The following is a 23,367-nucleotide window of genomic DNA, read 5'->3' on the forward strand; positions in this document are numbered from 1 at the left end:
ATTGAGCTTTGTTTGTGGTAACCCACAGGGGCCCCTGGGAATAGGCCCCCTGTCATCCTCATCATTGGGTTATCCAGATGGCTGTGTCCCCAGCATTGTCTAATTAATTGTGTGAATTGCTAATGACCCTTTTAGCCCCCCAGCTGCCCCCTTCCTCCCCTATTGTTCTAGCTGTTTCTGGGCTATGTGTGTCCTGAATGTGACTGTGTGCCATCCACAAAGGGAGGCAGCATTGAGCAGAGGGTAACGCAGAGAGATGGGGTGGAGGACAGAGCTGGAGATGGCCTTGAACTCACTGTGTGGTCTCAGGAAACTGCCCCTGTGCCTCAGTTTCCCTGACGAACGACTGTGGGGCTAGTCAGTGTTAAACTACTACACGTCCTCACTGATGGAACTCAAGATCATTTTAGGGAATGTAGAAATACACACACACACACACACACACACACACGGGGGTGGGCAAAAGTAGATTTACAGTTATAATACAAGTAATACAGTAATTAATATCAATGCATGAATAAACGAGTGTACTCACAACTGTAAAGCTACGTTTGCCCACACTTGTATCTGTACACAGACACACACAGATGCATATATACACACATAGATATGTATATATAGAATTTGCAACTAAGTTTGCTTTAGTGTTCATTAGGGGACATATATTTGTATTATACATTGTACTACATGTGTAATGTGAATGTAATTATTACACAAAGATGCGGTGTGCTGCTAAATGTTTAACAATCAGCTCTCCAGGGAAAGAAAAGCCCTGCTTTGGAGGGAGCCTTGGCCAGTTTCCATGGTGTAAACACTCCCACCTCCATTGACGTCAAGCTGCCTGCCAAGGTGTCACGGATGCAGAGTTGGGAAGAGAGGGGCAGTAGCACATTACTGACGCTGTGTCCATCACAGGTGCAGCGGGTAAGAACCAGCTTAAGAACATAGAGAATAGGAAAATGTAGTAAAATAAGTAGGAAGGAATGAGGTCTGAGTATTTATTACCTTTGTCTTTAATTTAATTGCAGGTCTATACAATTTAATTTTTTCACAGTGGCTGTGCTTAACAACCACTTGGTTGCAAATTTCCTGAAAATGGTGTGTGTGTGTGTGTGTGTGTGTGTGTGTGCGCGCGCGCGCGCGCACGCACGCGCGCGCATGTGTGAACACATCACCTATGAACCCCATGATTTTTCAGAAGTAATCATACAGGGGAAAAGCTTGAGTTAAAAAAGGATCCCATTGAAAATCAATGTAAGGAAAAAAGTATGAACTGAATAATGGCCCAGGTGTTTTGCGCACACAGCGAAAATCCTTGAGTCGGTACTCACACTCCTACCGTCTGATCATTGGGTTCCAGGTTCCTTCCAGCTGTTGGCTCCTGGCACACTTTTGCTAGTGACTGAGCAAGGGCGGGGGCAGCGAGGGTGGCCAGGGTTCGCTGCCCTCTATCTTGTTTGCTAGGAGGCATGAAATGGCCATTTCACGCTCTTTTCTTTTACCACTGACTTCATTCTTTTCCCTGTTCCCAAACCCAAGGCGCCGACTCCGCGGTCCATGCCCCTGCTGCTCTTGATCTCATGTTTCCTGTCCTTCCCTTGGCTGTGCGGCCTTCCCCACCCACTCCTTTCTCTGGACTTGGCTGCATTGCTGGTAACACTCAGCGGCCCATAGACCAACTACCTCTGACCTTGTGCCATGGGGAGAGAGGGGGAGATGGGGACAGTACTCTGGAGCCGTGAGGGAGCGAGGACCCCTGATCGGGCCCACTTTGCACAGGTGTAGGGAAGTCATGGGTGTCCCGCATCCAAGGCACCACCCCCTTCCATAGATTCAGGTACATCATCCCAGGTGCTCTGCCTGGGACGCTGTTGCTGTTGACTTTCGGTTCTAAACATAATTTGTGGAATGGCAGACCCAAATGCCCAGAGGGGGCAGGCAGGCGCACAGATGTGGGAGGAAGGCCATCTGGGGGCCCTCACAAACTGGGGTGCCTACACCCCCTGAAGTTAACTCACTGGCCCTCTGGTGCTGTGGATGGCCAGAATCCCTTGTAGAAGCTGGAAAAAGATGACACGAACATGAAGGTGGGGGGCCAAAAATCAATGTAGGGGCCAAACACAGCATCTCTGTGGGCTGGACGTAGCCGGTGAAGATCTTAGAAAACCCAAAAATGTACAGAAGAAAACAGCTTTGTTTCCTAGGCAGAGATGGCATTCTGATGTTTGGGTCAGGGCATCAAGTTTTCTGTCCAACTTTTTGTTCCATGCCTTTTAAATCCCTTCATTCACATCATTATCTGCGACTCCGTAACGTTGTATCACATGACTGCAGCAAAATGGATAGCAGGATTACAGATGCAGGGAGTTCTGAGAGAAACCCTCACCAAGCCATGGCCCACACCCTGCATCGGCGAGGCACACTGCTCTGTGACTCTGATCATTAGAGGAGGCAGAAGTAAAGCCACATCTAGCTCCTGGCCCAAACCATAAAAACTGGCAGGTTCTACTTAGAACACTCACTCTTGGAGTCCTGGTGTTATCGATGGAAGGGCGGTATCCTCTTCCCCACCGGATCCTTACGCTCTCACAAGAAAAATAATTTTCTGAGACTTACACAGGAGGATGAGTGATTTTTATTTGAGTGGAATTTCATCTCTGGGTTTTCAAAGTCCCATTACCCTTCACCCAGTCCTGAGGATGTGCAGCTGGGGATTCAGTAGACCTAAAAGCAAAGCCAGTGTCCATGGTGGAGCTGGGTCCGGTTAGTCTCAGGCTAGTTGCAGTCCATCAGTCCATTGTGTGGGCAAGTGCAGGGGAGCTAAGAGAGCACAGCCCCCTGCAACAAGAGTCCCAAGAGAGCAAAACTTCCTTTGTTTAGGAATTTAAACATCTCGTATCTTCCCGTGCTTGACCACGCCCACCCTGGCCAATAACCTGTTCCCAGCTGTGACTGACAGACAAGTACCTTCTCTATTTCGCTTGGTCTTTACTGGGCATGCCTATAATATTTGGCCTTCCCGTTGCCCTTTTCCAGTTATGCATAAATGGGTTAATTTTCACTGTACTAGAGGCCCTGTGCACGAAATTCATGCTGGGGGGGGGGCGGGAGGATCTCCTCAGCCCAGCCTGCACCCTCTCCAATCTGGGACCCCTCGGGAGATGTCCGACTGCCGGTTTAGGCCCGATCCTGCAGATCGGGCCTAAACCGGCAGCCAGACATCCCTCTCACAATCCGGGACCACTGGCTCCTAACTGCTCACCTGCCTGCCTGCCTGATCACACCTAACTGCCCCCCCTACTGGCCTGGTCACCCCAACTGCCCCCTCTGCAGGCATAGTCACCCCCAACTGCTCCCCCCGTTGGCCTGGTCGCCCCCAACTGCCCCCCCCACTAGCCTGGCCGCCCCTTAGTGCCCCCCTGCCAGCCTGGTCGCCCCTTACTGCACTCCCTGCCAGCATGGTCACCCCCAACTGCCCCCCCTCGCCAACCTGGTTGCCCCTCACTGCCCCCCCTCACGCCCCACGCAGCCTGCTGCTCAGTTGTTTGGTCGGCCCTCACTAACCCCCCTGCCAGCGTGGTCACCCCACACAGCCTGTTTGGTCGTCCATTCCGTTGTTTTGGATGCGATGGCCACTTAGCCTTTTATATATATAGATCACTGAGGCATCATTTAGGGAGTCAGACACCCTGAGGTCCCCACTTCCCTCTTTACTGTAGCCATCAAAGGGGTTTCCAAGTTAATCTCTGATGTAAATATGAATTTGAATTTGGTGGGAGATACCGAGTCTATTGACCACAGCTCCACGCCGCTGCAGCCCTTTGCTTCTGGAGTCCACCCCGCTGAGAACTAAGGTGTGTGGAGGAGAGAGGAGGCGTCACCATCGAACCTTGCTCACCTGGCCGATTCATAACAAAAAGAAAGAGCTGTGGTTTTTGGAAGTCACTGAGCTTTGAGGTTATTTTTTTTTAAACACAGGAAGTAGTAACCAGAACATTGACTTAGCAAGAATCCTGATGTGAGCGATTCACTTGTTTCTGATTCCTGACTTTCCCACTTAAATGACAACCGGGGTCGTGTGGACAGTCTTCTTTGACCTCATTTCAGGTTATTGGCTCCGGTGAGGTTTCTGCAGACAGAAGGGGTGGGTCCAGAAGTTCGGGCTTTGTTGGGGCTCATGGGAACTATTCTCCCTAATCGCTCTTCCCCCAAAGTGACCCAGTTTTGGGAAGTGAAGGGGAGCCCACCCGTGGGGCACTTTGGTGAATTTGTTTTATGAGTTATGTGGGATGAGCTTTCTGAGTTAGGCAGGGAGCAAGAAGAATTGGGTCAGGAGGGAGCCTTCAACTCTCTGGTCCTCTGAGTCAGGTGATCACCAACATTCCTTCCGAGTTGAGAATTTATGTTGCTGAGGCTGAGGGACAGCATCCCTCTTTACTGCAGCCATAAAAAGGGCTCCGAGTTCATCTCTTACGTAAACATGAATTCAGTACCTGACCCAGGAATGGCTGGCTCATTCCTTAATTCATACATCCCGGGATATCTTTATTGTATTTTTTTTTTTGGTTGTGGTAATAATAATACAATGTAAAACACAGCCGCCAAGCCTGTCTGAGGCATTTGATGCAGTTATCGGTGTGGTGTCTGTGTCCTGAGCCAGGATTTGACTGGCATGGCTTTGAACCATAGTGCCCAGACTAGCCTAGCCAGGGCCAGGAAGCTCTGGGGTAAGAACTCATGCCCAGGAGAGGAAGTGACCCAGAGAATAACAACCGAAAAGGAATGGAAGGAAAAGAAGGAAGATTTTTTGCATTCCTGATGAGCAAGAACTACTTTATAAGTTCAGCCTGGAGAAAAGCAATAAGCAATTTTAATCTGGTCCTAGGACTTGTCCATGCAGCCAGTGATACCAGATTATTATTATTATTATTATTATTCTATAAACACCATTTAGTGAGTACTTTTTTGATGCCAAGAACAGAATCAATTCTGGCTCTATCTCACTTAATCCTCTGAGGAGCCCAGGAGGAGACTTTTCATTATACCCACTTCCCAGATGAAGAAACTGAGCGTCAGAGAGGTAGAGTGACTTGCCTATCTGTTGGAGTCAGTTTCCCATTCCTGGCTGTTGTGAGATGATGTGGATGGCAAGATGAGATTTTCTTTCTTCCTTCTCCATTGCTGCTGCTTATTTTTCTTGCTGCTATATAGAAGGGAATGTGTGTTAACAAAGAGGAAAAAGACAGAGATTCTGTTTGCAATATCACACATCAGAATGACTCAGTATGAGGTGGGCATAGTACCAGCTACATAACTTATAAGGGGGGGGAGGTGGCAGGAGGGAGGTGGGACTGCACATGAGCCCATGATTCCAACCTCTGGGCATGCTCTGTTGTCCCACTGAAGTCCACTTACGTGGATCATTCAATTCAGCATAGACCCTAGGACAGTCAGCCACAAGCATTACCTTCTCAGCGCAGGACCCTGTGTGACTGCGCTGGTCACGTGCCCAAGAAGCTGGCCCCGGGAGATGCTATTAGCAAAAGGAAGTTACTGTGTTTCAACCTTCCTCCGGACTCTTGATCTTAATATTCATCCCCTTGTAAAATGTTCTACTTAGCTGTTCGGCACTTTCAAAATGGCCCAGAAATAAGGTTGCTTATGTAAAGTGCAAGATGTATTAATATTAATAATTACCATTAATAATGATAAGTAGCATTTATTGAGCTTCTGCTATTTGCCAGACATTGTTTTAAGGGTTTTACACAACAATACTACGTGGTGTGTATTATTATTATTAACCCATTTCCAGATGTGGACAGAGAGGTACAGAGAGGTTAATGAACTGGACACCCAGGTCAGGCAGCTGGCAAGCAGTCTGGCTCCCCCACGGAGTCCCCCCTCAGTGTTTGCTGAGTGACTGAATGATGGCCTTCATCAGGGCCGGAATCTGAATTAGCATAGGACAGTGGTCCTCAACCTTCCTAATGCCGCGACCCTTTAATACAGTTCCTCATGTTGTGGTGACCCCCAATTTCATTGTTACAAATTGAACATAATTAAAGCATAATGATTAATTACAAAAACAACATGTAATTATATATGTGTTTCCCGATGGTCTTCAGTGACCCCTGTGAAAGAGCCGTTCGACCCCCAAAGGGGTCGCAAGGCACAGGTTGAGAACCGCTGGCATAGGAGGTGGGGAAATGCAGAATTCATGGTCCGTTCTGGCCGAGTTGTTAACCAGGCGCTGACACCAGGCAGGGTTCTCCGTCCTGGATCCTGGGAGAACGGGGAGACAATCAGGGGCTCTGATGGGCTGCGCATCTGGACTCCCAGTGTTGGGGTGTAGAATGTGTGACGGAGCAGAGCAGCATCACCTCCCTGGCCCTTATCACAGTCCAAGGACCACAAATAGCCGAGGGAGGCGGGAGGAAGCCAGAGGGGCTTGGGTCTGGAGGTTAATGCTGACGGCTAAAGCCTGAGACAGGATTGCGTGGGCGGCACAGATGCCTCCTGGCCCCGCCAGGATATCTGGGCGCCTGGGACGGGAGATGAGAGCAGCTGGTGTGACCTCAGGGTGACATGGGCTCCCTCTCCCCCGGCCTCAGCAGATGCTGGGATTAATCCTTTCTTAACACACTTTCCTGCCTGAGCATTTCCCACAGGGCTCCCTCCAGAGCAACCTATTCTTAGCTGCCGGTGATGGGGGCGACGACACAATCTAAACCTTGTGGGGCATTTGCCCTGTGTCCAGCCCTGATCTTGGCTTGGGATCATCAGCCTCTGACTCGAGAAAATGAAGTAGATTCTACCATCCCCCTTTTACAGGTAGGGCAAATGAGGCCGTACAGAGCTGGGGTCTACTCCTGGCTGGGTGACCAACTAACCTGGATGCCTGGGCCTAAGGAGTTTTCTAGGACACACAGCATTTACTAAATGCTGGAACAGTCCTGCGCGAACCAGGACAGCGGCCACCGCTCCTGGCTCTGTCACTGCCTAGCTACCTTCGGCAAGCGAGTGCCTCGGCGTCCTCCTCTGTACAATGGGAGCGTGTATAAAGCCTGCCTTATAGGAAGTCCGTGTGTTAGTTATTTTGACTGATTTTTGTTGTCGCGGTGGTTCCTAGTTGAGAATGGAGAGGCAGTTTGAACTTGGAGGTTTAAAAGCTCAGCCTTTGAAGACAGTACAGGTGCACTCTGCTCCTTATGTGGCCTTGAGCGGTGTTGCCCAATGGCTTAGCCGATGATGCCTGTGAGACGATCGGCTGGGAATTTAGACAACAAAAATATTCACACATGAAGGCAAAATTATATGCACAAGTCGTCCATGAAGCCTCGTGTGTTAGAGCAAAAAGTGGACACAGCCTAAGTGGCCAACAAGACCGAGCCTCTCACAGCAACATAATTTCAGGAGAAATGGGTTAGTTAAGCATGTGAGCACCTGAGTGTGAGTCCTACCTCATCACTTTTAAATAGCTAGAAGAGGGGATCAGAAAGGAGAGAAAGTGAAATAAGATTGATGGAGATTGACGGGAGCTATGAGGGTGGCTTCCGTTTCCCTCTTTGTCCTCTGAACAAACCAAGGCGGTGTTATCCTCTGTGTGAACAGATGGAGACAATAAGGTGCGGAGAGGCAGAGTGACTGCCCAGGATCACAGCACTGTCAGGGCAGAGCTGGGGTGGAAGCCTGGTCCCGCGTGCTTGCATTTCCTTGTTCCTGCAGGACGCACCGCAGCCTGAGAAGCGCGCTCTGCTCTCTGAGCTGGGAGGAGCCCGAGAAAATAGAGTCCCTTTGTTCTCTCTCAAAGGCAAATAATGTGGAGTTCCCAAATCCAGGCCAATAAAGGCGAATTTGTTACGGCTGTTTCAGGGGAGGTGCGGTGGTCTGTGGGGCGGGGGTGCCCCAGCATGGCTGAGAAGCAGCCCAGTTGCTGCTCTGCTGGAAAGGCCACCAGGCACCGGGAGGAAGCAGCGAGGAGCATTACAAATCCATTACAGACACTAACTGCTTCCATTTGTGCATGTGGCTGAGGCCTCGGTCGCCAAGCAAAGTACATAATTTCTCTCTGCAGAACTCTGCCCTCTGGAAGCCAGGCCCCGGACAGGCCACACCTCATGGGAGCAGGGAGGCAACTTGCTGAAGAGGAGGACCAAGTCTGGGGAGGTGGTGGCTGTATGGGTGGTGGGCCATGGCCTGCACGCCCTTGAAGGAAGTGTTTTACCTAGAATCCCCGAGGTCCTACATAATCCCCTCTTGTAATTAGGCCAGAGCCCCAGACACCCTTATTCATCGAATGACCAGCAACTGTGACCAGTGATTGAATAAATGACTTGAATAAATGACTATACCAATCGGATTCCTGCAGGGCAAATTGGATTTGGGAAAATGAGACAGTGCCAGGGCAGCTGGGAGAGCGGAGGTGAAGGACCAGGAAGTAGATGCTCCATCAGGCTGGCTATTTTAGGTCACTTACAAGTGACGTCCTGGAGCGACTGAACTAACTAGTACAGGAGGGGAAATGGCAGAGACACAGAGAGAAGCAGAGCTGCCATGACTGAGAGGTTAGGGAGAGAGCAAAAGGAGGAAAGGCACCCGATAGGTTCCTGGCACCACTTCCTTTAAAAATAAAATTCCCTTTTCCTAAAGGTCACTGGCGTGAATCTCTGTTTTAACCAATGGAATTTCAAGAAAATGATGGCCTCTTTTGTTGTTGTTGTTAATCCTCACCCAAGGATATTTTCCCTTTGATTTTTAGAGAGAGTGGAAGGGAGGGGGAGAAAGAGAGAGACACATTGAGTGGTTACCTCCTGCACGTGCCTCATCCAGGGCCGGGGGATCAAGCCTGCAGACCAGGTACATGCCCTTGACCACAATTAAACTTGGGACCTTCAGTCCACAGACGAATTTCTATACACTGAGCCAAACCTGCAAGGGCCCACCTTTTTTTTTTTTTAATGTAGGAATTTCAACTCCATGCCCGTAGGGGCCAGGAAAATACCATAAATGCTAGAGACAGGCTGGGCATAGAAGAAATAGGGGGTGATGGAGACTGGAGAGATGGAGACCACATGCCCCAGGTAAGGGGAAGCCCCCCACTAAGTTCAGGCCAATACTCGCCACGTGAGGATGTGGCCCAGATGCTAGAAATCTGGATTTTCTGCCAACTCTCTAATATTTAAAATATTCAAAGGTATGGTGAGAACCTAATAAGAACACTTGCAGGGTTGCTGTACCCTCTGGCTCACTCTTTGCAGTCTTTGGTAGAGATTCTAGAATCTTCTCCCCAGTTGAGTGGAATTCAGCATAAGGTGAATGTGTCTGGGTGCTACCCACAGGCATTTAGTTACTGAGGAAGGAAAAACCGTGGGCTATAAAGCATTTCCCCCACTGTACGGAATCTGAAACTGGTATTATTATGACCTTTTTTCCATTGAATTGTATTTAATTCAGAACTTTGTGGTTTAGAAATGTTACACATGGTGAATAGAATCCTTGTGGAGTTAAAAAAAAAAAATCAAACCAAGTGTCTTGCGACTCCTTAGAGACACGAAGCCCCACCTGGAATCTCATATTTGATGTATTGGTCTGTAAAGTAGCCTGTTGTGAATGGTCCTTTTTTTTATGAACATATTTGGCTTATTTCTACTTTATTTTTCCCCCTAACAATTTGTAAGCTTACCAGTATGTTTCTGAAAGAATCACAATTAATTTCTTTCCAAATGCTTTACTTTTTAGTGATATTTTCCCTCATAACTTCCCCTTTTCCGGATCCAATTTGATTAGGCTTGGCTTTATTTCCTTGATTCTGCTGTCCTTTTCCCTTAGAGACTAAAAATTTCATATTGTACTTGATTTGCTTACCGAGATGCCTGGTTGACGAAGTGAAACCATCAGTCATATATGTGAAGGCAATCTGCATTTTTTCAAACAAAATTATTTCGTAATTAGAGTGTATGTTCATCCGATATCTTCCTTCTGAGGGCAGCTCTTGGCTGAGAGTTTGGAGACCGGTTTTGAGACACGAGTCTTGAACTTGGTTGTCAATGAAACGTGTTCAATTCCTTCCGTCTCATTTTTTCTATGTGTAAATGGGGATAGTAATGCCCCTCATGTTATTGTGAAAGAGAATAAATGGGGAGATGTTAGAGCTCAGTGGAAATATCAGGTTTGAGTTCAATATTATAACTGTGCAAATTAAAAGCGTGGATTCTAGAAACTCAGGATGTACTCAGTGTCTGCATGCTATGGGCACAGGAGAAACCTCAGTTCGGTGTGGAGCAGGGAGGCCTGTCTACAGCCTTCATTCATTCAGGAAATATTGAACCCATTTTCTATGGCTGGTCCTTTTGTAGCTACAGGGGATCCAAAGTGAATCATGGGAGCCTTGATGCCTGCCATGCTCATGTTGCTTCCTGTCTGGTGTGATCAGTGCTATAATGAGGGAAATCAGAGAAGGCTTTCTGGAGGAGGTGTCATCTCACCTGTGGCCTGAGAATGAATTGGAGTTAGGAGAACAAGTTGGCACTGGGCATTGGGAGGAGTGGGAGGAGGAATCCAGGAGTCAGGAAAAGCGTGCACAGTCGCTCAGAAATAAGAAAGTCTGTAAGTTTATTGGTCATCCACTGCTGCACACTAGCTCAAAACAAAAGGCACCTAGTGTGGTTTTGCCTAAGCTCCTCACTGACTGTTGGCTGGAGGTAATCAATTTCTGTCAGTTGAGCCTCTCCATAGAGCTAGTCTTTTTGCAACTGGATCTTGGAAGTGACATCCTATCACGTTTACCATATTCTGTTCATTCGAAGCGAGTCTCTGGGTCCAACTCACCATCAGGGAAAGATTACACACGTCTTGCATACAAGACGAGGAGTCCCTGGGTCCATTTCAGAGGCTGCCTATCCAAGGCCTGTCCAAGGGGGTAGGGGTGGTTCCATCGACATGGAGTGTTCCATGAGAAAGGAAGGGGAACGAGATCAGACTGGAGAGCTGAATGGGCACCAGGTCATGCAGGCTCATAGGCCATTTGAAGAAACTGGGGTTTAATCCAAGGGTAAGTAGAGAAACTTTGAGGAGATTGAAGAAAAGCTGAAATAGGATCAGATTTGCATTTTGGAAAGATGCAGCTTGGGAACCAGGTTGCAGGGAGAGAGAGGACTGTTGTTGCTAGAAGACCCCTGCAATCGTCACAGAAAGGAAGATGGCAGCCTGAAGCAGGTGGAGAAGGTGGGGAGAAGCGAAAGGGTTCCAGGGATCTTTAGAAAGTCAGAGAAGCAAGACTTGATGAATGGACATGAGAAGTGGAAATGAGGGGGAAAAAGTGTTAAGGATGTTTCCTAGAATTTGGACTTGGTGGGCAGTTGGCAATATGGTGGAGACCAATTGAGAAGGAAGGGGTTAGTCTGGGCAAGGAGGTGATGGGGTTGGTTTGGGGCTACCTGAAGGGTCTGTGTCATACCCAAGTGGAGATGGCTCTTAGGTCTCCGGGGCAGGAGGGAGATCTGGGTTGAGTGAGGATTGGAGAGTCACCAACATCTGGTAACTAATTGAATCCAGGGGACTGGATGAGGTCTCCCAGGAGAAGGCTGGTTTGCCTCAAAGACAGGCCAAGGCACCCTGCATAGGCACGGGGCCCAGAACAAGAATACGTGGGGCATGAAGATGCCAAGATGCTGTACGGATCAGCTGCCTTATCACCTGTTGGCAGACAAGCACTAAATGCCATGCTGTCGGCATTGTTTCTGCCTTTGTAGTGTATTGTGGTGCATTGTTTTCTGAATTATACCATTACTGATGATCTGCAGATGGCGAGCAGAGTGAGAATTCTATTTTTCTACTTTCAGTTCTGTTCTCTGAATCCAGCTAGAAGTCGGAGGAATGGGGGGAGCTGGGGTGGGCTGGGAGAACAGGTCGTTTGCCTTTACAGCCTGTGGTTTACTCTAAGAAGGTTTCATTGTTCCATACACATCGTTTAGGGTTGTTGAGGGCTCCTTCATCTTGTTCTCTGAAGGGTTTAAGGAGCTGGTGGATGGAGACCATTGTTTCCTTATTCAGTATTGAAACCTGAGAGGTAGTAGGAGGTAAGGATTAAAAGCATGAATTCTGGGGGCACACTGGGTGGGTTCAAACACCAACTTTGCCATTTGCCAGCTGCATGACCTTGGAAAAATTACTTTACTATCTCTGTGCCCGTTTCCTCATCAGTAAAATGGACTGATAACAGCTTCTGTCTTGAAGGGTCGTCATAAGTGAAGAAAACACTTAAAATAGTGCCTGGTACATAAAAACTCTTTTTTTAAATATATTTTTTATTGATTTCAGAGAGGACAGGAGAGAGAGAGAGAGAGAGAGAGAGAGAGAGAGAGAGAGACCTCAATGATGAGAGAGAATCATTGATCGGCTGCCTCCGGCACAACCCACAGCGGGCATGTGCCCTGACCGGGAATCGAACTGTGACCTCCTGGTTCAAAGATCAACGCTCAACCACTGAGCCATGCCAGCTGGACTAAAAACTCTTTTTATAAAATAAAAGTAGATCAAGAGCAGTAATGGCCATCTTGTGGGGTGACTGCCCAGCCCCACAAATCTTTTATTTCTGAGACAGTCCTTCTTATTCTGGGGATGGCCCTGAGTGGCCTGTTGATGTCATGTGACCCTCCCTGGCTGTAGCTGATTGGGTCAGGCATAAGCTTGGGAAACAAGTTGGGCCAATCAGGTTCCTTCTTATAGGAGCAGGCGCTGCTAGCCAGGTTCTGTGGGCAGCTGGGACTAATGGAATATGATTTCTGGTGTAATTTGTGGTGGTGCCTGGAGAAGCGGAGAGAGCCTGGTGGTTTGGAGAGAGAAGGAGGCAGAGACGGGGCGTCTGCAGAGAGAAGCTGGTGAGAGGTCCTCAGGGCTGTTCCCAGGGCCACTCCCTTCTGCCAGGTGCCCCTCTCCTTCTGCCTGAGTCCTCCTTAGAGTGTAAGCTGGTTGGGGAGGTTTCCACCACCTGTTATATTAACCCTCTTCCCCCCCCCCCAAAAAAAACCCACACCCCACTTCCTCCAAGACACTTAAAATCCCACATCCCAGAATTTAGCTGGCAACAGCCTTATTTCCTATCTCTTCTTTTTGACTCTTCTCAAGTGTTTACCTTTCTGTCTGTGTCCTCCGTGTCCCCCTGCCCCCACCTGTGGACAATATACAGTCAACAAGGCCTCCTGGCCTCAGGCAAGCTCAGCCAACGGCCGGGGCAGGAGAAGGAGGGTGGTATTTTGTTCCGCCCCCTTCCAGAAAACTCTCAGGCCTGCCATTTTCCATCAGACGGGGGTGGACTGCTCCATACCGCACGCTCTCCTTCTGGCTTCTGGTAAATTCTCCCTTTATCCCTTTGGGCCCAGGATTCCGCACTGTGCCTGGATGCTGCTTACACCCGCACCTCTGAGCTTTTAAATACAGTGTGTAAAAATGAAACCCTTCTTAAAGGGCCCTCATTTCAAAGTGTCTCCGCTTTCCTTCTGGGTCTCTGACTGGTTTTCTCTTAAAACAGAGAAACTGATGCCCAGAGGGTTCACTCCGTACCGGGTGCCCTCGCTCCATGCGGCACCCATAAGAATGGCCAGGCCGGCCGAGAGCTCGTGAGCAATTCTCAGAAGTGCGCAAACAAAAATTGTCCTGTAACCTCTAAAATTTGTCAAAAATTAAAAACTTTCTACTGTTGGATAGCACTGTATATAGAAAAATGACAAATAACCTCTGAAAACTATTATTTTGTCCACTGTCCTTTAAAGTGTTTTTTTGCTTTGTTAACAATCAAGATTTGAAGGTATCGCTTACCTTCATTTCGTCTGTAACAAGAGTGAGCATCTTTTTTTAGCCCTTGAAGAGTCCTCCTCCTAAGTTTGAATCAGCTTAATATATGTATATGTATATGTGTATATATATATATTATTTGAGGGGTAGGGCGCAGAGAGAGAACACCATCGATTTGTTGTTCCACTTCATGCATTCATTGGTTGATTCTTGCATGTGCCCTAACTAGGGATTGAACCTGCAACCTTGGTGTATGGAGAGGGTGCTCTAACCAACTGAACTACCCTGCCGGGGTCCATTATTTTATGTATTGCACTTCGAATGCTGTGAGCACTCTCCAAGAGTTCCTTTAATGTGACATTTTTGCTGGCATCAGCTCCTCTATGACATCTTACCCTTTTTGTCACTCTCTTCATTGATGACAATACATTCCCCTTCACTGTGTGCCCCTAGCTGCCCACTGAGAGTCCCTAACATGGGGCGGGGCGGGGGGGGGGGGGTGTCAGCATTTTTACAACTCGCTGTCTCTTGGTAACTGCATTTACATTGGATGCAACTGAACCTCCCGGGTCACCTGCAGTTCTTGCCGCACTTTCGTCTTCATTGGCTTACTTCTTCTTTTGGTTACCCTCTTAGGCCCAGTGTCATGCGGGTTTGTCCCTGAGACACAGGAAGCGACACAACCACACTTTCTGCCATCTGTACGTGAACTGAACGGACGTTCAGTGACCAGCCAGCCGCCAATGCAAAGTCGCGTGATCAATCATCGATTGTGCTGGGCGTCTCTCATTTCCGTACTGACTGCAGGTCAGCAGCAAGGTTTGTCCTTGATGCAATTACTTATAGTTAATAGAATGTGGGGACTAGGACTTAGATACTCTCACTGGGGACTGGCGTTATTTAAAATCTGCGATGAATGAAATCTGTGCGCTTTGGAACTAGGCAAAGCAGAGACCTCCTGGGCTACCATTGGCTACTTACTTATGTCCAGTAAATTATAATCTCCTTGATGGCAAGGACCATGCCTTTTCTGGTCTTCCATCTCCAGCAGCCAGCCCAGAAGGTGAGACAGCGCTGGTGCCTAGGAAAGGTTCTTTGAATAAATTAAGTTTCTCACCCAGAACCTCATGGCAGCTGTGGGGAGCTAGGGCCTGCAGCAGAAGTCAGGACACCTGGCTTTCCACAAACCAGCTAGACCTGTGGTCGGCAAACTGTGGCTCGCGAGCCACATGCGGCTCTTTGGTCCCTTGAGCGTGGCTCTTCCTAAGCCTTAGGAGTACCCTACTTAAGTTAATAACAATGTACCTACCTATATAGTTTAAGTTTAAAAAATTTGGCTCTCAAACGAAATTTCAATCGTTGTACTGTTGATATTTGGCTCTGTTGACTAACGAGTTTGCCAACCACTGAGCTAGACCTATTAAGGGCCAATCCCTTTGATCTTGGGCCTTAGTTTCTCGTGGTCACGTGTGTGGAAAGAGTTAGATGGGTTTGTGTTTCCCGCAAAATGTTCCTCAGAACAGTTGTCCTGAAAGACACATGGCATCTCAGAAAAAGGTTCCATCACGCAGGTCCACTTGGAAAATGTCTGTTTGTCTCTTGAAATGCACAAGGCGCTTTAGATGCTAAGTGCTCTGCAAAGCGCAGTAATGAAAAGCAAGTTTCGCTCTATTTATGACAGAATTTCCCCTCTCTCTGCTCCCTCCTCCGTACATTTACATCCAGGGCAGCGCTGTTCTCTAGAACCCATCCCGGGCACGCTAGCACTTCCCCAGTGTAGCTTTGCATGGCTCTGGAAATCTGGACGTTCTACCATGTCCGGGCCTGACCTCTGGGCAGGACATGCCTCGGTGTACGTGGACCAGACGGGTGTCTCCTCTTTGTCCCTGTGCGCGAGGCCCCTACACAGTAGCTGACACAACACAATTATCCTCCCAGCACGTCCCTGCCTTTAAGGACCTGGAACTCTGCCCACAGCACAGGGGCCGGGCACACGTGTCGCGCACATGGGCGCCGTGCATGCCTCCTCCCATCCCAGATGTCACTTTCCAATTGAAGACATATCCTCGTGCTCCTCCGTGTTTCCGTGGTGGCCAGCAGAGGACACCTGTGTCTGATGCCATGGGATATTTGGGGGATAGACCAGGAAGAAGAAAGGGCGGGATGCCTTCTTCTTCTGGGGTCCCCAGGTGGCCTGCGGTTTCCTGGGGTTGCGTGTTTTTCGTCCCCATGCCCGGTTCTGTTTCTCTAGTGAGGCCTGTCCTTGCACATGACTTCAGTTGAATGGGGTGTGGTGCTTTCATGCGGCCTCTGAGATTCACTGTATAATCAGCCTCCCCCGGAGGACGACCAAGGTGTCTTGCAGGAAGGGGAGGTGGCCAGGGGTCTGGTGGTTAAAGGTGAAGTTTAAATGCAAGACCCAGTGGAGTTTAAAGGGGCTAATGGATCAAAATCAGGTGAGACTAAGGAATGGGGTTAAGGCGACTTCTGGCGACTTCTGCGTGTGACTCCTGCTGGCAACTCTGGTGGTGATTTCTGCTGGCGACTGCTGGTGACTCCTGCGTGTGCATGGCCTGCCCTGGGGAAGGGAGCGAGATGCATTGGTGGGGCTCAGCCTGTCTGGAGAGATGTAGGTCAGTGTAGGCATCGACTTTTCCATGGTCCATGTGAGGCTCGTGTGCATGCACAGAACGTTCCACATTTTGGTTGCATTTTCTGTGCATGTGCGCACACGTGTGTGTGCATGTGTGTGTACACATGTGAGTCCACACATTAAGCCTGTGATTCTTTAATCCTTCCACTTGCTTTTGAGCTCTGAAGATGCAGATTTTTCCAGGGTAAATTCTTACCAGACTTTTCCAACACGCCCCTTGTCAGATGGGCACAAGTTGCCTAAGTCACAAGGCCTTCTCAAAGATGCAGAGCCAGAAGTAAAAAATCATGGTTGCAATAACGTTCCTGCTAGCACCCACTTTCACCACAAGGGTGTCTCTGAAGGTCAAGGGATTGGAGGGGAATGACTTCTTAAGAGAAGCTGGACTTTGGACCAGGGACGAAGCAGGGTTCACTAAGGAGGGTGTCGATGGCAAACTTGGGAGGGAAATAGAAATGGAAACAGCCCAGGAAATAGACCAGCCACCAGGAGACCCACCCAAACAATGACGAAAAATCAACAGCCACAGAGCCTTCCCTGCCTATGAACCTTTAAAATGTGGGTCCCCAGAGTCCACCCTGGATTTACTGATCACTGTCTCCAGGGCTGGACCCAGGGATCTGTCCCTTGCCCACCTCCCTCCCCAGTGATTTTGGAAAGCCAGCCTGGAGTTACTACAGGATGAGTCTTCTGGGATCTCCACACCAGGAGGGTTGGCCGGTTAGAGTCTCCTCCGTATGGGTCGAGGCTCTTCCCCACCTCTGTGCTTTTAAACACAATCAATGACCAGAAAACGCTACCCCAGCCCATATCACCAGGAGTAATTGGATTGGAGCAGTGATTGTGGACATTGATGAGGTTTTGTTTTCCAGGACAGGGCATAATGGCCCTGTGACTATCTTTTTCTCTCTCCTCTCTTTTCTTTTTGCCTAGGTAAGAGAGCTACAACCTCCACTCTTAGAAATTGCTCCTAATTTTTGCTAAGTGGTTAGAGCAGCAAAGGGTTGCAGGTTCGATCCCCAGTCCCGATTGGGGCGCGTGCAGGAGGCAACCAGTCAGTGTGTCTCTCTCACATTGATGTTTCTCTTTCTCCCCCTCCTGCCTTCCCTCCCTTCCACTTTCTCCAAAAAGCAATGGGAAAAAAATGCCCTCGGGTAAGGATTAGCAACAACTTCAAAAATTGCTTCTGCCCCAAGTGTCCAGGGTCACTTGGCAGGGGAGGCAGTCCCGGCTGAAGGAGAGCTGGATTCCAGGTTGACTTTGGCTGGAGGCTGTTCAGACAGCACCGTCCTTAGCGGCTTCCCTGTGGACTGAGCCGCAGTGACTCTCGGGGGCCTGCCTGGGGATTTGGCCCCAAAGCCTCGCCTGACAACACAGTGCTGTTTTGCTTTCCTCTGCCTGGCGTTGTTCTTGGGTGACAGCCCTTTGGAACAGGGTAACTGTGAGGATTTGGTATTTCTCAGCAATTTTCAACCTTTTTCATCCCTTGGTACACAGACTAATTACTAAAATTCTGCAGCACACCAAAAAACATTTTTTTTTCTGATCTCACATACACAAAAAGTATAATTTTGACTCATTGACATCTGATGGCTATTGTTGTATTGGCTGTTGCCATTTTTTATTGGACAATCTAAGGGAAAAGAGGCCAGCAGCCCAACTACATAGTCAGGCATTATTGCATGCTTTAAAATTTCTTGTGGCGCACACCAGTTGAAAATCGCTGATACTTCTGGTTCCCTGTCCAGAATAATTGCTAAATTTATCCCCCGTTCTACCCACACTTCTTTTTTCTTAAACTTTTTGTTTTTTAAAAAAATATATTTTTATTGATTTCAGAGAGGAAGAAAGAGGAATGAGAAATAGAAACATCAATGATGAGAGAGAATCACTGATGGTCTGCCTCCTGCATGCCCCCTACTGGGGAATCGAGCCACAACCAGGGCATGTGCCCTGATCTCCTGGTTCATAGGTCAACGCCCAACCACTGAACCATGCTGGCAGGGTTCTAGCCGCACTTCTAATGCAAGGATGCAGTAATTTGGGGGGAAGAGGGAAGCAGCATTTATTTGAAGACTTATGTGCCCACACTCTGCAACCATCACCCCCTCTGGTGCCCACAACAACCTTGCAAGGTTGACATTATAGCTCCTTTCTATAGAGGTGGGACCTTAGAGAATAGTGACCCTCCTTTCTGGGAGGATCGGGAAGTCACAGAGGAGGGCTTCAAGCTTAGGCCTTCCTGGACACCACCCACCTTCTTGTGGGCAGCTTTGTCCCCAGCAACCCCAAGATAGCACCCAGTTGAGCATGAAGGGCGACAAATAGAGGGAGACACTCCAGCGCTTCCTTAAATATCTCCACAGCTGTTACAACACCTTTGCCAAGGAGCCACTGCCCAGGGCCCTAACGCTCCAGTGTCTGGAAGTCGGATTAGCCAGACCACAAACCAAGTCATGAGCTCTGGCCCTGGAGGCCTTGTTTCAAGGGTGGAACATTGGGAGTATCTGGGGTTTGCATTGGGTGTTGCATCTCATACCACATTGTCACCTGACACAGACACAGTGCTTAATTGTCCAAAATTGGGAAACACGTTTGCTGTGGATTGGCAACATGGGTGAGAACTGGGAGGAGCTTGGGAATGGGGACCTGGCAGACACGAGTGTGGAGGAAAGGGCTAACCCAGGGCAACCCTGAGTGTCTCCAAGTTCAAAGGGGACTTGAACTTGCCTCGTTGCTTTTCCAGTTCTTCCTCTTCCCGGTCAGTCCTAGGATATGAGCAATGTCTTTCCATGTCTCCCTTCCCCAATAGGTTGGTTGCCTAGAAGTTACTCAGAAAAAAATGAGGACTCTCATGTTGTGACTGAGTCTTTTTGGGGGTTTTGAAGTGGGGTAGGAAGAGGTGGGAATTGTCTGCCTGGGAAGGGGATGCTTAGGGAACCTCCAGTTCACAGCGCCAGTCCCGTGGAGCCACTTCAGGGGGGTGGGTGAGAGCTCAGGTTCCAGAGCAGCGCTGTCCAACAGAATCTTCTGTGATGATGGACAAGTTCTGTATCTGCACTCTCCAGTGTGGGAGCCCCAGCCCACATGTCGCTGTTGATACTTAAAATGTGGCTAGTGTGACTGTGGAACTGGATCATTTTTATTTATTGATTTGTGAGAGAGAAAGATGGATGAGAGAGAGATGGATAGGTAGATAGAAAAGCATGCACTTGATGTTCCACTTATTTATGCATTGATGGGTTGATTCTTGTATGTGCTCTGACCAGGGATCAAACCCACAACCTGGGCGTATTGGGACATTGCCCTAACCAACTGAGCTCCCAGCCAGGGCCTAGTTTGAAGTACTCTGTAGAGCCACATGTGGCTGGTGGCTGTTATCCCGGTCAGCACAGCTCTGGAATTGTCAGATTCAAGAGGCCTGAGTATACCATTTCATAACTTTAGGAAAGTTAGTTCATCCTTGTGAGCCAGTTTTCTGATCAGTAATTGAAGGTCAAACTGGTACCCACCTCTACCTCATCATGTTCATGTGAAGATGAAGCAAGGTAGTGTCTTGAAATGCTTAGCATGGTGCCTGAAGCCTAAGCTTTCCACAATTGTTAGGGAACAGAATCTGAGGGGGAGAATCATGAGGCAGAGACTCAACATGCTCTTGGCTATCTGCTCAGAAGCCCCTCTGTCCACTCTGCCCTGGAAATACAGCCCCAGTGTTTCCCACGAATCATTGGTCAGTCACACACTCATGAAAAGATGGCCCCTCCCCAGCTCCCATTCCACAAACAGGTGTGTCCTTGAATTGTGTCTGGTCTTTGCCAGTCGGGGTGTCTCCTTCCTGCTTTCCTGTGATTGGTTTAGGCTAGGTCATAGATGTGGTTGTGGCCAATGAGAAATTGGGGGCAATCTCCTGAGCTGTTCCTGAGATGTTTTTATTTCACTTTGCAAAAGAGATACAAGAAACAGATGTTCCTTTTTCTACATCTGGAAATTGTTGTCCATGATGTCTAGACCTGCACAATGTTTCGGAGCCATGTTGGGCAGCTGCAGGGATCCAGCCGACCCCCGGGTAGCGAGAGCTGTGGAGCAGAGAGGCAGAACCTGGGCTCCAGGTGATGTCATCAGACTTCTGAGTTAACTGCACACTCCCGCTCTTCCTCCCGGCTTCTCTGACCTCAGCCAACTCTGGGTTTCAGCCTCTGACTTTGAACCTGACACCATTTGGACCTGAGCATTTTGTCCTAATTCTATGGCCTTATGATCTCCCCATGTCTTGGGCTAGGAGGCCAACTATGTCTCTCTGAGTTCCAGCCCGGGAGGGGCCCTCGGAGTGAAACATTCCCTACTCCACAGCTTCCTGTGTTGCTTGTGCCGTGCTGACTTTCTACGTGTGGCGGGAAGACACTTTCAGGGCAGCCCAGGGCACCTCAGGGCTTCCAGTGATGCCCTCCCAATGGGCACGGCACTTTCCAAAGCAAGTCCAGGGTTGGTGGGGACACACTGATGGGTGTGTTTGATCCCTTTCACATTCGTATCATCCCATTTCCCCGTTACAGTTGCTAATAATACTAATTCAGCACCTACTACATGCTGTTTCAACATACCATCCCTTTTAATCCACACAGCCTCACTGGGGTGGGTTTTCTCATGATCATTTTACAGATAAAGAAACTGAGGTATCTCAGTGGTTGAGTGTTGACCTATGAACCAGGTGGTCATGGTTTGATTCCTGGTTAGGGCCCATGCCTGGGTTGTGGTCTTGATCCCCAGTAGGGTCATGTAAGGAGGCAGGTAATCAATGATCCTCTTTTATCATTGATGTTTCTATCTATACCTCTCCCTCCCTCTCTCTAAAATCAATAAAAATATTTTTTGTTTTTTAAAAAAAAGAGAAACTGAGGTCTCAGAAGTTCAGAGAATACATCCAAGCTTCCACAGCCAGCAAGTAGGGCCCAGGCAGGCCCAGGCTTTTATCCCAATCAGTCAGCTCAGAACTCATGCTAAAAACCAGTGTGTTATACCATCTCACAGTGCTCGTTGCCCTTGGAAGTCTCCAGAATAGCCTATTAGGTGTTCTTCTAGTTACCCACACGGCAAAGCCCAACCGGTAATGACGGCGGCCGAAGAGGACAGTTTGTTTCCCGGTAACTCTGCTTTCTCTCTTTCTCCAGCCCCTGGTTGTGCTTCCCTGAATCCTTCATCTCTCCTGACATTCCCCCCAGACAACAGCATTGGAAGTCACTGTGCGTGAGTAACGGGTGACTCCTGGCTCCTGGGGGCCAGGCTCCCCATCTCAGTGGCTGGAAGCAGTGTTTCTAGGGAGTTGGAAGCAGCCAATGGCCAGACCAACTTCTCTCTGCCTTCTGCCCGGAGCAAAGGCTTTTAAATGGCCAGAGGGAGCCCGGCTGGGTTTGCCATGTTCGATGTGAGGGCTCCTGGGTGAGGAAGCTGCCCCACGAGGCCGCAAAGACCGGACCTGAAAGAGACCAGCTGTTGTGCGCTTCCTCCTGGCCCTGGGTCTTGGGGGCCGAGGCGATGTGTGTGCGTGCGTGGAGGTGCGAGCTTAAGCAGGGAGAACCCCCGAGGAAAGTTGGCTTTACCTGAGAGCTGTTTGCTTGATATCTCAGAATCACCATCCTTCTCTCCTTGTCCCAAATGTGTATGAATATTCACGATGTCACGCGCATTTTTGTATCGACAATGCTGTATCTGTCAGTTAGAAGCGTCTTACTCAAGGGAAGGGGACCACACAGGGTCGTGAATACTAGGAGGCGGGGGTAACTGGGGGTTACACGTCTGATAACCACAGTTGTCAGATGTCTTACCTCCCACCCCATCTCGCCTGCCTGCGCCCATTAGGACAGACATGATCAGGATAGTTTTGGTTTCTAATTCTTGGCACCTGGCACACGGTAGGTGCTCCCAGCACCGCTTCCGCTCCATCGCTTCCTTCCTCTGCCGTATCTCGTTCTCCCATTCCCCTTTACATGGCACATTCAGCGTGGAAACAAGTCTGTTCCTTTAAGTGACATATACTTTCCTGACTCAGCCAGCATCAGCTTCAGGGTTACGCTGGGTTCTCTGGGACCCTCATTGCTGCTCTTTTGATAAATTGAATAGAGCAAGAGATGATGATGAGAAGGATCCCCCCATCATGTCCCTGGGACTGTAACTCGCCAACGTACCCAGACATAGTCAGTGAGCTCCCCTAAATATCTAGCTCACGCCTAAATATTTCCTCACCAGGCACATGGGCCCCCAAAGTCACCTCTAATTGGAATGTAATTCGCTTATGGAGTCAGGAGAAAGGGACCCTGAATCTAAAACCTCCCAGTCCAGGAACACACGCATTTCCCATCACACCTCTCACTAAGCCCCCGTATTCCTGCATCGAAATGAAAACGGCTTCAGGTATCCATTCAGGGCACAGTGATCATAACCTAATACTGCAGCACCATTTTCCCACCAGTACCTTGGGGGGAAATCATTTATTATTATTTTTCTCTCTAAGTCATAAAATGGGGAAATGATTTAATACGCAGAGTAGAACTAAATTGTTTCCAAAGTGGCCAATTTTCGCAAGGCTTAAAATGACGCTGCCCGCCCTTGCATGGTTCCAATATCCTTTGACACGTTGCGAGGATTCTGGGGAATGTCACCGAGTGTGGCTGGGGCTGCGACCCCTCCGCGGCTCCCCGCAGAGTTTCCACCATCGGGGCCCCAGGAGGGGATCGGGAAGCCGGCACCTGCAGTCCCGCCGCAAACACGTACTCTGGTGGTTTTGTGACCCGTAATCGTTCCTCCAGGAAATCATCTCACCTCCGCTCAGGTACCACATTTCACTGCAACCCTTTGAAAGTCACAGCCTTCCCATTTGGTTTGGTGGAGCATTTTGAGCCAATTTCTAGGAGCTCCTGGGGGAATGG

This window comes from Myotis nattereri, assembly GCF_964212035.1.
Source record: "Myotis nattereri genome assembly, chromosome: 19".
Classification (NCBI taxonomy): domain Eukaryota; kingdom Metazoa; phylum Chordata; class Mammalia; order Chiroptera; family Vespertilionidae; genus Myotis; species Myotis nattereri.